Source organism: Acipenser ruthenus, chromosome 2, assembly GCF_902713425.1.
Source record: "Acipenser ruthenus chromosome 2, fAciRut3.2 maternal haplotype, whole genome shotgun sequence".
In the NCBI taxonomy this organism is placed as follows: domain Eukaryota; kingdom Metazoa; phylum Chordata; class Actinopteri; order Acipenseriformes; family Acipenseridae; genus Acipenser; species Acipenser ruthenus.
This window is the reverse complement of record NC_081190.1, coordinates 77,491,290-77,503,551: the sequence shown is the minus strand read 5'-3', so window position 1 is coordinate 77,503,551 and position 12,262 is coordinate 77,491,290.

Here is a 12,262-nt window from a genome sequence, read left to right as displayed (position 1 = left end):
GTCATTTGCCATGTGTCTGCCCAGTTCTGAATGCTGTCTAGATCATTTTGAATGACCTTTGCTGCTGCAAAAGTGTTTGCCACTTCTCCTATTTTTGTGTTGTCTGCAAATTTAACAAGTTTGCTTACTATACCAGAATCTAAATCATTAATGTAGATTAGGAATAGCAGAGGACCTAATACTGATCCCTGTGGTACACTACTGGTTACCTCGCTCCATTTTGAAGTTTTTCCTCGAATCAGTACTTTCTGTTTTCTACATGTTAACCACTCCCTAATCCATGTGCATGTATTTCCTTGAATCCCTACTGCGTTCAGTTTGAGAATTAATCTTTTATGCGGGACTTTGTCAAAAGCTTTCTGGAAATCTAAATAAACCATGTTGTATGCTTTGCAATTATCCATTGTCGATGTTGCATCCTCAAAAAAGTCAAGCAGGTTAGTTAGACATGATCTCCCTTTCCTAAAACCATGCTGACTGTCTCCCAGGATATTGTTACCATATAGGTAATTTTCCATTTAGGATCTTATTATAGTTTCCATAAGTTTGCATGTAATAGAAGTCAGGCTTATTGGTCTGTAGTTATCTGGTTCGGTTTTGTCTCCCTTTTTGTGGATCAGTATTACGTTTGCAATTTTCCAGTCTGTCGGTACAACCCCTGTGTCAAGAGACTTTTGCATGATCTTGGTAGCAGTTTGTAAATAACTTCTTTCATTTCTTTGAGTACTATTCTGAGAATCTCATCCGGCCCAGGGGATTTGTTTATTTTAAGAGCTCCTAGTCCCTTTGACACTTTTGCCTCTGTTATGCTAAAGTTATTTAAAACTGGATAGGAACAGGTCGACATGTGGGGCATGTTGTCCGTGTCCCCCTTTGTAAAAACCTGTGAAACGTAATCATTTAATATATTTGCTATTTTCTTTAGTCTGTCGTGCCCCCCCACAAGTTTGAGCACCACTGCATTACAGTAAGCCATAATTTTATAGTTTTGTAGATCTAGAAATATGTACATCTTAAAGTGGGTTATTCATGTCTTTAAATGAAGATGTGTGGCTTTATTGTCAGTAATAATGAAGATAACACATTTTATTCAGTTATGTCAGGCTCATATTCTTGCCCATTTCATTTTACTATCAATTAAATGAATGTTGCTAGATGAATATAAAGTTGATTAATTCTTAATTCAACAGAATTCATTACATGATAGAGTATATATGTGAGAAATGGGAATGTCTTTCAAGTTTCTCATATCCTTTTAAATGGTTTTATTGCTTTGCATGAAGACTACTTTATCATGTTCACTTTTATATTGACTTGTTTTCAGTGATTGTGAGAAGTGTTGAATTTAAATCAAGGGAAGTAATGTTAAAACTTTATAATGCATTAGTAAGACCTCACCTAGAATATTGTGTTCAGTTCTGGTCACCTCGTTACAAAAAGGATATTGCTGCTCTAGAAAGAGTGCAAAGAAGAGCAACCAGAATTATCCTGGGTTTAAAAGGCATGTCGTATGCAGACAGGCTAAAAGAATTGAATCTATTCAGTCCTGAACAAAAAAGAGCTATTTGTTTCTTTGTTAATGAAGAACGGTCAAAAGAAATATGGGTAAATAAGTTATGATAGCGAAATATGGTATAAACATGGTTAGAAAATGGAAATAATATAGGGTGCAAACCACCAGCATGAGCAAGAAATGAAGCAGAAACAAAGTGTAAATTACAGTAAGTTTCCATACCGTAAAACTTCAAATAACCGCCGGTCTCCAATACTCGCTGGGTCTCTAATAAGCGCTGGGGCTTCTGGGAAATATGGTAAATAGATGCCAGGTCTCTTTTAAACGCCAGGTTATGAATAATAATATAATGCACGTCATAATGAATGTTCCAGTCAATACACACACCAATGTGTTTTTCAACAGCGATGAAGAGACCCTGAGGCTCAGGATGAATGATAAGAACACTGAATTTAACTTATTTTAAGGTACACGTAATGCATACAGTTTTTTTTATGATTTTATTCATTTTAAAACCAGTTGTGAAGCTGCTGAAAGTAAGTAAAATACAAACTTGTTTTCTGATATTAACAGGGTTTACTTTTACTGTATTTGTACATTTTTTTTTGTATTAACAGTATTTCGTGCATTGAGTCTTGCCCAATATTCGTATTTTGCTCTTTCCAGCGTTCTTATTTATCAATGTACACGTTATACAATTAGTCACTTTTGCTTTGATTTTGTGATAAAACTGGTACTTGTATTGATTTTATTGTTAATCTATAGTTTGAAGCATTTTTGAGTGTATCAGGACTGCTCAGTCCCTGACCACCTTCCGGCGCCTCCTCAAGACACACCTGTTCAGACAGCATCTGTAAACCTCACAACTCTCGACTATACTCTGCATGGCACCCAATTGTATTAGTACTTGCATCATCTTTTACTTGCACTTAACTGCGCCACACGTTGCTGTATTCTACTACTGCTCTTAATTATAACTATATTTTCTGTATGAAGTAGTTGATTTTACTCTTAAAAGTAACCGTATTCACGTTTTTTTTTGTAATTATTCTTATTTGAAATCGTTCGTATCCATTTATTGTACTTGCTCCTTGCTCATAATGGAATTTACTCTTATAGGCAAATACCTTTACTACAAATTTAACTGCTCTTAGTCGAATTCACTCTTAAACGTAACTATTTACTGTACTCTTTATTTTGCTCTTATTTGAATTTGCTCTCATTTTCTACTTATTTTATTGTATTTTATATCAGCTGTTATCGGCAATGTTATATTTTGTAATGCAATACTTTGTATTGTGATATTTTGTAACAACTAAGTCACCCTGGATAAGCACATATGCTAAGAAACAAATACATAAATAATAATAATAATAATAATAATAATAATAATAATAATAATAATAATAATAATGCACTCAAGAACTAGCGACAGGTTCTCCAGATTTATCGCTAGCAAAAACATTCTTAGCATTCCTGCTGACGAGCAATGGTTTGTCTAAAAAACAAAACAAACAAAAAAAAAAAAAACGATTAAGTAAGTTTATAGGTTAAATGCTTGTTATACCGTTTGACTTAGGGATCATCCAAAATTATTATCAATCACAGCAAGTGTACACAGCCCCCCCCCCCAAATCATATAGAAACATGCTGACATCAGAAGCAGACCCTATGTTTTCAAAATGTAAGTAATCACCACAGTGAAAGTGAAAATAGCACTTTTGACTGGTTTACTGCATTCAATATTGTCACAAATACATAGGCATTGCAGAATTTAAGCAGGGGTTCAAATGTTATAATGATATTTGTCTTACTATGGCTTGTAAGAGGTTCATGATCTTTAAGTCAATTGGCTCATGGATTTTCAAAGCAGTAAAAATGTGTTCTTTATGTGTGTGTTTTTTTTAAAAAAAGAATAATAATAATTCTCATTCCTATATTGATCACTGTCCATGCATGCAAAGCAGGTATTACTTAACTTTACCCATTGTTCACAGCATTCCATCTACCAAGAGAGTAATTTTAAGGTAAATTATATTTTATTTCAAGACTCCAACAAGCATGCATGTTTATGATTTATATTGAAAAATACATATTCATGTCAAACAGGATTGTATTCTTGTAGGTCTAGTTAGATCAAGAAGTTGTATTTTAGCAACTACAAATAAACTGCAAGGTAAATTGTCTTTTAATCCAATTTCTCAATGAAACTGAGTAGTATTGTGTGACAGGCAGGATATTTCAAACTAGTTGTGTTTATTTTTAGTTCAAAGAAGCTTATTTTATGGTACGGTAATCCAATGACTTTTTGAAGATGTCACGCTGCTATTTGTCCCCTTTCCTCCCCTCCCCTCCCAGCGCCGGCTTTGTAAGCTTTCAGAAAATGTCAACTCATTTTGGATGGCCCCATATTTTGAAGCAGAGGCAAATGTTCTAAGAACTAAGAGGAAAAGTCGTAACGGTACAAGCAGGAAAGAACTTGAGCTGTTCATTTATAATATGCAGCTGTTTCCTGTTGTTAATAAATAGCAACCTCTGTTTAAATTATTATACCCTCAAAAACTGTGCTATTGTACTTGCTTTAACATATGTAATGTATAATCAACTGTAACACGGGTGTTCTGTTACTGGTTGGGTATCTGCTGAGAGACGACAGAGACTTTGAAGTTGAAAATGCCTCTCAGGTTTTATTGAGTTTACAGTCGGGTGCAGTGGTAGGTGGCCGCCACTACAGTATTAGCAATGATAGCCCAAGAGCGGGAGGACAAACACACAAGTGTACATGAAAACATATAAAATACAAAAACAAAACACAGTTTTAAAACAAAGCTAATAAACAAAAGTTGGCCTACAGGCAGCCGTGCGCTTCTCCCGCTATGCAGGGAGGTCTCTCACTAGGAGCCTATCCTCTCTAACACAAACTAAAATACACTGGGTGGAATTAGAATCCCCTAAGTGAGTCCCTGTTCTAAACACTAGGGTCCTGGTATACACAGTGAGCTTTAGTCCTTGGTTGCATTGTTGGCTTTTCAGCCGTTTTTAAAGGCATGTGGAGTTAATTGATACTCAATAAGTCAATCAACACCTGGTCACAGGCTGCACATGGATTTCAATTAGGCATTGAGGGGGGATTCTAACCTACCATATATAACACACACCTTATTTAAAAATTAAACACATTTTGTTTACAAACCCACCAAAACATATTTACATGAGCAGGGCCTCAGCCCTGCCACACCAACTAGCTCTCTAATTTAAAAATATTGAAATGTCCCCCAGAAATATGGGTTGGTATCCTACTTCAGTATGTATTGGCAGGTAGTTCCAATCCAAATGTTAGTTGTACAAGAAGTAAACTACCCCCCCCCCCCCCACCACGTACAAAGGCCTAATAATGATGTGAAATATGCTCCTTTTAAACCAAGAAGGTATCGCCAGTTTGTTGCTTCTTATTAAGAGTCTGAGCACCTTGCTGAGTCCTGCACTGATATAAGCAAAGGCAATGAAGACCAGTTCCCCCTGTGTCTGTGGAATCCGGAGGATGGTTGCTGCTCTTGTATGTTTTGCAGTGGATGATGCTTTTTTTCACATGATGTCCATGCCACTTTCTATTAATTCAGAGGCTCCGGCAGCTTTCGCAAACCAGGGCAAACATAGCTGTGTACTGGGTTAGATCACTGGCGTGAATACATTTATTTCACAACCAGTGTAAAAAACTATCAAAGCTGATACCCTTTGGAGTAGAGAATGTCACAGTGATTTCAAATACATTGCCGCATGGAGAAAGACCTAATGAAACCCCTATTAGAATGTCATACCTGCTTACTTCTGAATTCTCCAGAAAGTTTGTTTGATATGTCTAAGCCAATTATCACAGCCTCAGTGATAAGAAACAGCTCAGTGGGCCTCAACAGTGTGAATGGAATAACTAAATTGTTGGGAATTTATGGGCCTCTGCTTTGAATAATTAACTTGGCTCTATGCAGAAATTGTACACCTACAAAACTAATTTTTCCATCACACAAAGGTTTCGTCCTTGCTATGCCTTTGAAAAGTCAGCTGCTTTTCTGATACCGGTAGCTTGCTTTTAAAGGAACATCAATTTATTTTTCAGATCACATATTTCGATACTAAATCCCTGTCTAGGTGTCAATGCAAAAATAGAACGATAATTAACAAAAAATAACAATGGTTAACCACTTGTCAGTATGGTAATTTATTTTTCTTCTGAAAAAGTCTGACCCTGAATGATTTAGTTCCAAAAAATCATAGTAATCCAAAAGTGCATGGTATATGTACACAAGCAGTGGCTAAACTAGCCCACGTAGAGTGCATGAATGGGTTATTGGCACACAACAAGATATGGGGAACAGAATGACCCAATAAAAACAATCCCCATGGGGGGAACTGTTGAAGTTCATATGTGTATATCACTTGATTAATTGACAATGAAATACAAAATGTAAACACAAACAATATAGGGCAGTCACAAGTGTACAACATGACCACCATGATGGAGTGTGTGTCTCAGACAGGAATTTGATGGCATTAGGACCCCGGGGAATGAGGGAATAATGCACTCCATCTTGGAAAAGGGCAAGGTGAAGCTAGAGAGCTGATTGTTAGTATGGGAAAATGATGGTAATGGGTAAATGCTGAATAGCTGTGACTGATTAGGAGTGTGTGTGGGAGTGAGTGAGTCCTGGTCTCTCCCTATCTGGAGAGACCAGGACCAAAACAAACCTGGTGTTCTTCACAGAGTAGCCAGCCGCCTGGTTCAATGCTCTGTGTAACACATTCAGGCACTTTAAAAGAAAAGGCATCTGCAATGGCAGACAATTAGTGCTAACAGAATACACAGACCCTGACATCACTGTGTTTACATGTAATATCTACCACAATGGCACTGTGCTGATACAAGGCTGTGAGGCCAGCCTAGACACTTTTGAACAGTCTTTCCTGACAGTGAAGCAACAGGCTGACAAGGAGAAGCTGCGCACTGACTGCACACAGCAGGGCAGACAGGGTGCGGACTGTAGTGCTGCAGGCACCACACCCAGCACAGAGCCTGCCAGGAACACTGCCCAGCTCACCCCCAGTCTGTCACCAAAGATGCTCAGCCCTGTGAAAGCTGTCAAAGACTGCCTGTCAGACCTGGAGAGGGAGTTTACTGAATTCAGAGAATCCATCACAGCCAAACTAAACCAAGGAGAAAGTATAGAACAGCTAAAAGACAAAATCAATAAAATAAAAAATGAACATAAAGTAGTGGTGGCTGAACTGAAAGCACAGTGAGCTGCAGTTAGAGAACGATCGTCTGAAGAGCGACATGAAGAAGGTCAGAGAGGAGCTCCAGAAGAAGGCACAGCTCAGTGAGACAAGGAGCCTCCACAGAGAACTGCAGAGTCTGAAAGAAAAGCTGGCACAAACAGATATACGCAGCACGACAGCGCCAACCAGGAGTGAGAATCAGATTCAGCCTAAGATTGAAAAGGCAGAGACAGCTTTGACTGCTGTAGAGAGACAAAAGGGGAAGTTGCAATGCCAGCCCTCAGAAGGGGACGTTCTCAACAGCGCTGTGAACCCCACACAACAGCAGAGAAGAAACACAACAACCAACACCAACACAGACATAGACAATGCAGAGCACGAGACACCAACCCCATCCCCTGAAGAACAGACTCAACCTTCAAACCCCCAAACCAGCAACAAACACCCCCAGCCTGACGTGGTGATTCTCATAGACTCCAACGGGCGCTACCTTGACGAAAGGTGGCTGTTTCCGGGAAAGCGAATCACTAAAATCAGATGCCCCAATACAGAGAGAGCCTTCCAGATTATAGCAAAGACACAGTTTGTAGCCACAAAATACATCATAATCCACACTGGGACAAAACCATCAAGGACGTCACCCTCGGCTGAGACCCAGCCAGGACCAGCAGAGAGCCAATACCAGCCCGCCACACAAAGAGATACAGAGAGCTTGGAAGGAGAGGCCCCCAAGAACCCATACCGTCTGCACATGGATTCACCAGGAGCAGCACCCACCCAGCCCCCCAGACCCCCCCACCTCCAATCCTCAGGAACAGTCCCAGCGCCGCCCCCAGATACCACCAGAAGCAGCAGCTTCAGGTCCAGCAGACTCAACGACATCCGAACTGAGTGACATCAAGCAACTCCTTCACTTGATCTGCTCCAGATTACTGACATCTTAGGCTGCAACAAGTGTGAGCAATGGACTAGCTAATGTGTCTGTAAGGTGTGTGTATGAGCATGTACAAGTGTGAATACATCAACTCCCAGTCATCTTCTGACATTAACCTTTGAATATCAAGATCAGAAAACCTCTGGAGAGTATATATTTACACTTCTCAGAAAAAACAGTAGTAATAATAATAAAAACAACAACAATAATAGAACTCTTTAGAATGGTTCATAAACAATTGTGTTCACAACTTCTCTCACCATAAACAGTTCTATCAGTAGCAACGATCTCGTTCAAAATCAGCAGCTGGAATGTTCAGGGCTTGTGCTCTTCAGTATTTGGAATGAAGAGTTCAGTCCCTGATTTTGTAAATAGTTTAAAAGACATGGATGTAATTATTCTTTGTGAAACATGGCTCAGTGCAGATGTGTCTAGTCAATGTCCCATGGGGTATGGGGAGCTCAGAGTGCCCCCCCTAAAAAGTACGAAAATCAAACATGGCAGAGAGTCAGGCGGCATAATTGTATGGTATAAAGGGGAAATTTTTCATTCCATCAGCCCGGTAAAAAGAGGAGTTTCACATTTATGGTTAAAGGTAAAAGGAAGCATTTTCCAAATGCACAGAGATCTCTACCTGTATGCGGCATACATCCCGCCTTCCGACTCCCCTTATTATAATGAGGAGGTTTTCCATAATCTGGAGTCAGAAGTGCTGCACTTCCAGACACTGGGTAATGTGCTGCTCTGTGGAGACTTGAACTCCAGAACGGGCAGAGAAAATGATTTTATAACAATAGAGGGAAATAAGTACATCTTTTGAAATTCTCCTTTGTACCAAGACTCTATCACACTAAACAGAAACAGCTATGATAGTGTAGTCAATAAGAATGGGAAACAGCTGCTGCAGATGTGCAGAAGTGTAGGAATGTACATTGTAAACGGCTGGACTAGAGGAGACTCTCTAGGAAGGTTCACCTTCAGCTCTGCTCGGGGCTACAGTGTGGTGGACTATTTCTTCACTGACATGGACCCCCAGCTCATTAACAGCTTCATAGTCAGGCCACAGTCCACCGTTTCAGACCACAGCCAGACAGTGCTGTATTTAAAAAGGTCAGCACAGCCCAACATTGATGTAAACACACACACACACATCTATACAAACTCCCACCCTATAAATGGAAACAAATCAGCCATTTACAATACCAGGAAATCATCAACAGTGACGAAATCAAACACATGTTAAACCATTTCTTACATAAAAGCTATCAGACTGATGCAAATGGAGTCAATCTGGCTGTGAGAGACTTCAGCAAAATGTTACTAATAGCAGCAGACAAATCAGAATTAAGGAAAACAAACACAAGTATTAAGATCCAGAAAACAAAACCTAAAGAAAAATGGTTTGACAGGGAATGTAAAGCAATGAGGAACAAATTAAGAGAACTATCTAATCTGAAACATAGAGATCAACAAAATAAAGAATTACGACTCAATTACTGTCAAACTTTAAAACACTACAAACATACACTTAAAAAGAAAAAACAAGCCTACGTGAGCAAACAATTATTACATCTTGAACAATCAATTGATAATAATTCTTTCTGGTCAAACTGGAAGAATCTGAACTCCAGTAACAGTAACAAGGAATTGGCAATCCTTAATGGAAATATTTGGAAAGAATATTTTGACAAACTTTACAAACCAATCCCAATAAATAATCTAACTCTAAATCAAAATGGATTACTTGATAAATTAGCAAACCTGGAAAGAATTATTAAAGATAATCAATCACCTCTAGATGCCCCAATCACCCTGCAGGAGGTGACAGACAATGTGAAGTCCCTTTCAGCCAGGAAAGCCTGTGGCCTCGACAGCATCAGCAATGAGATGTTAAAATACAGCAACAACCATCTGAAAGAGGCCCTGGTGAAACTGTTTAACATCATTCTGAGCACAGGCTGCTTCCCAGAGATCTGGAACAAAGGGCTCATTACACCAATTAATAAAAATGGAGACAGATTAGACCCGAATAATTATAGGGGTATCTGTGTAAACAGAAACTTAGGGAAAGTATTCTGCAGTATTATTAACACCTGAATACTGAACTTTCTGACAGAACACAGCGTGCTGAGTAAAAGCCAGATAGGCTTCTTACCAAAGCACCGCCCTACAGACCACACTTACACCCTGCAGGCCATCATTAACAAGCATGTCAATCAGACCAGCAAAGGAACAGTGTTTGCTTGTTTCATCGACTTTAAAAAAGCCTTTGACTCAATCTAGCACCCTGGTCTCTTCTTCAAACTCCTCCAAAGTGGCATAGGGGGCAAAGTGTACGATATTATTAAATCAATGTACTCAGGAAATAAAAGCAGTGTCAAAATTAAGAACAAAAGGACAGAGTTTTTCACACAGGGTAGAGGAGTGAGACAAGGGTGTAACCTGAACCTGGCTACAGTGCTAGAGCAGTCCTCTGTCCCAGGAGTAACTCTGGATGACACTCAAATTAAATGCTTGCTCTATGCTGACGATCTGGTTCTGCAGCAGAGTTTGAACCTGCTGGAGCAATATTGTGAAACATGGGCTTTAAACATAAATATGAACAAAACAAAAATTATGATTTTCCAAAAAAAAGCCAGGATACAGGGAAATAAATACCAGTTCACCGGCAAAACCAGCTCACTGGCAAAACATTAGAGCACACAGCAAATTACACCTACCTGGGACTAATGATCAGTGCATCAGGGAGCTTTAACCCAGCTGTCTGTGCACTGAGACAAAAAGCCAGCAGAGCCATTCATGCAATAAAGAAATGGCTGTATAACCTAAAACCATCAATCACGGTCTGGCTCAAACTCTTTGACCAAGTTATACAACCAATCATTTTGTATGGCAGTGAAGTTTGGGGTCCCACTCTAAATTGTGAATACAGTAATTGGGACAAAAGTCCGACAGAAATCTTACATTTAGAATTCTGCAAAAACATCTTGCAGTTGCACAGAAATGCTCCAAGCAATGCTTGTAGAGCTGAGCTAGGACGTCTTCCCTTACTGCTCACTGTACAAAAGAGAGCTTTGAGGTACTGGAGCCACCTGAACCAAAGCAACCCTGACTCCTACCAGTTCAAGGCCCTGAAGAGCCAGGAGAGCTACCCAAATAAAAAGACCATCAACTACATGATGGAGAAGCTCTGTGAGGAGAACCAGATCAGCATCACAGAGCCTCAGAACAGCTGCTCTAATCAGGCCCCAGTGATATCTAAAATAACCACCACCCCAAAAAATCGAAAAGGGTCGACACAGAGCCACGTGGAGACCCAGAGAGAGGAGACTGTGTGAGCACTGTGAGTTAGATCACATAGAGACAGAGCTCCAGTTCCTACTGCACTGCCCCAAATACAAGCTGCTCAGGGACACATTCATACCCAAATTCACGAGGCACATCAGTGACTTCACCCACCTCACAGAAACTGAAAAACTACAAATATTTTTAGGAGAGGTGGGGATAACATGCGCACTAGCTGCCAAATATGTGACTGCCTGTCACAGTCTAAGAGAAACAAATTAACCTGCACTGAAAATTGTCTTTTCATTGTGTCTGTTTATAGATTGTACCTGTCTGTTTGTATGTTTACTCTTACTTGTTTATTCCTGTCATGCCAATAAAGCTTATTGAATTGAATTGAATTGAATTGAGAGAGAGAGAGAGAGAGAGAGAGAGAGAGAGATTTAAAATACCTTTATTGAACCAATAACAAAATTACATAAAACATGATAGCCACAAAAATAAAACCATCACAATAAAAAGCAGTCAAAAATCATCAAAAGTTACAATATAAATATTTGTTTAGCATGACAGGGGGTCTGAGGGAGAGTCAGACACCCCTCCCCAAACCCAGTGAGTGCCAGGCTCAGGGAGGACCTCAGGTCAGCCAGCATCTTCTCCAGGAACCTCTCAGATCTGATACCCAGCAGTGCACTCAGTTCCCTGCTGGACCTCCACCGAAAACCTGTGAATTCCAGTTTTGCAAACCCAGCTTTGAAAAACACACCACACAAAGTGACAAAATTAAATAGGGAGCAATTAAAAATAGGATTAAAAAAACAGGGGCTCCTCAAAGACCCATGGGCTGCACAGGGAGGAGTCAGTCCTGCTGGTGTGGAGGAGGTGCCAGGCATTGAAAATATTACTGTAGAATTTGTCCAGTCCTGAGTTGGCGAGTCTGTCAGGGGAAATGAGGAAAATATGTCTGTCCAAACCCAGCCTGTCTGCCCCACGCAGCAGAGAGAAGGCCTGCCCCTGCCAGCACAGCCCTGTGCAGTACAGCAGCCGCTGGGCTCCCTGCAGTTGGAAAGCAGCCACCCTGCAGGAGAGGTTAGTCCCAAGCAAAGTTGACCCAGGCAGACGAGGCCCTCTCAAAGGTATGAATGCAACACTACAGGGTGGCTACATCTCGGTCTCCAGTGACAAAGACATTCAGATCATCAGCGTATGCAGAGAGTTATACTGGCAGGGCGTGGGGCATAACGCAGTCAGTCAGCACG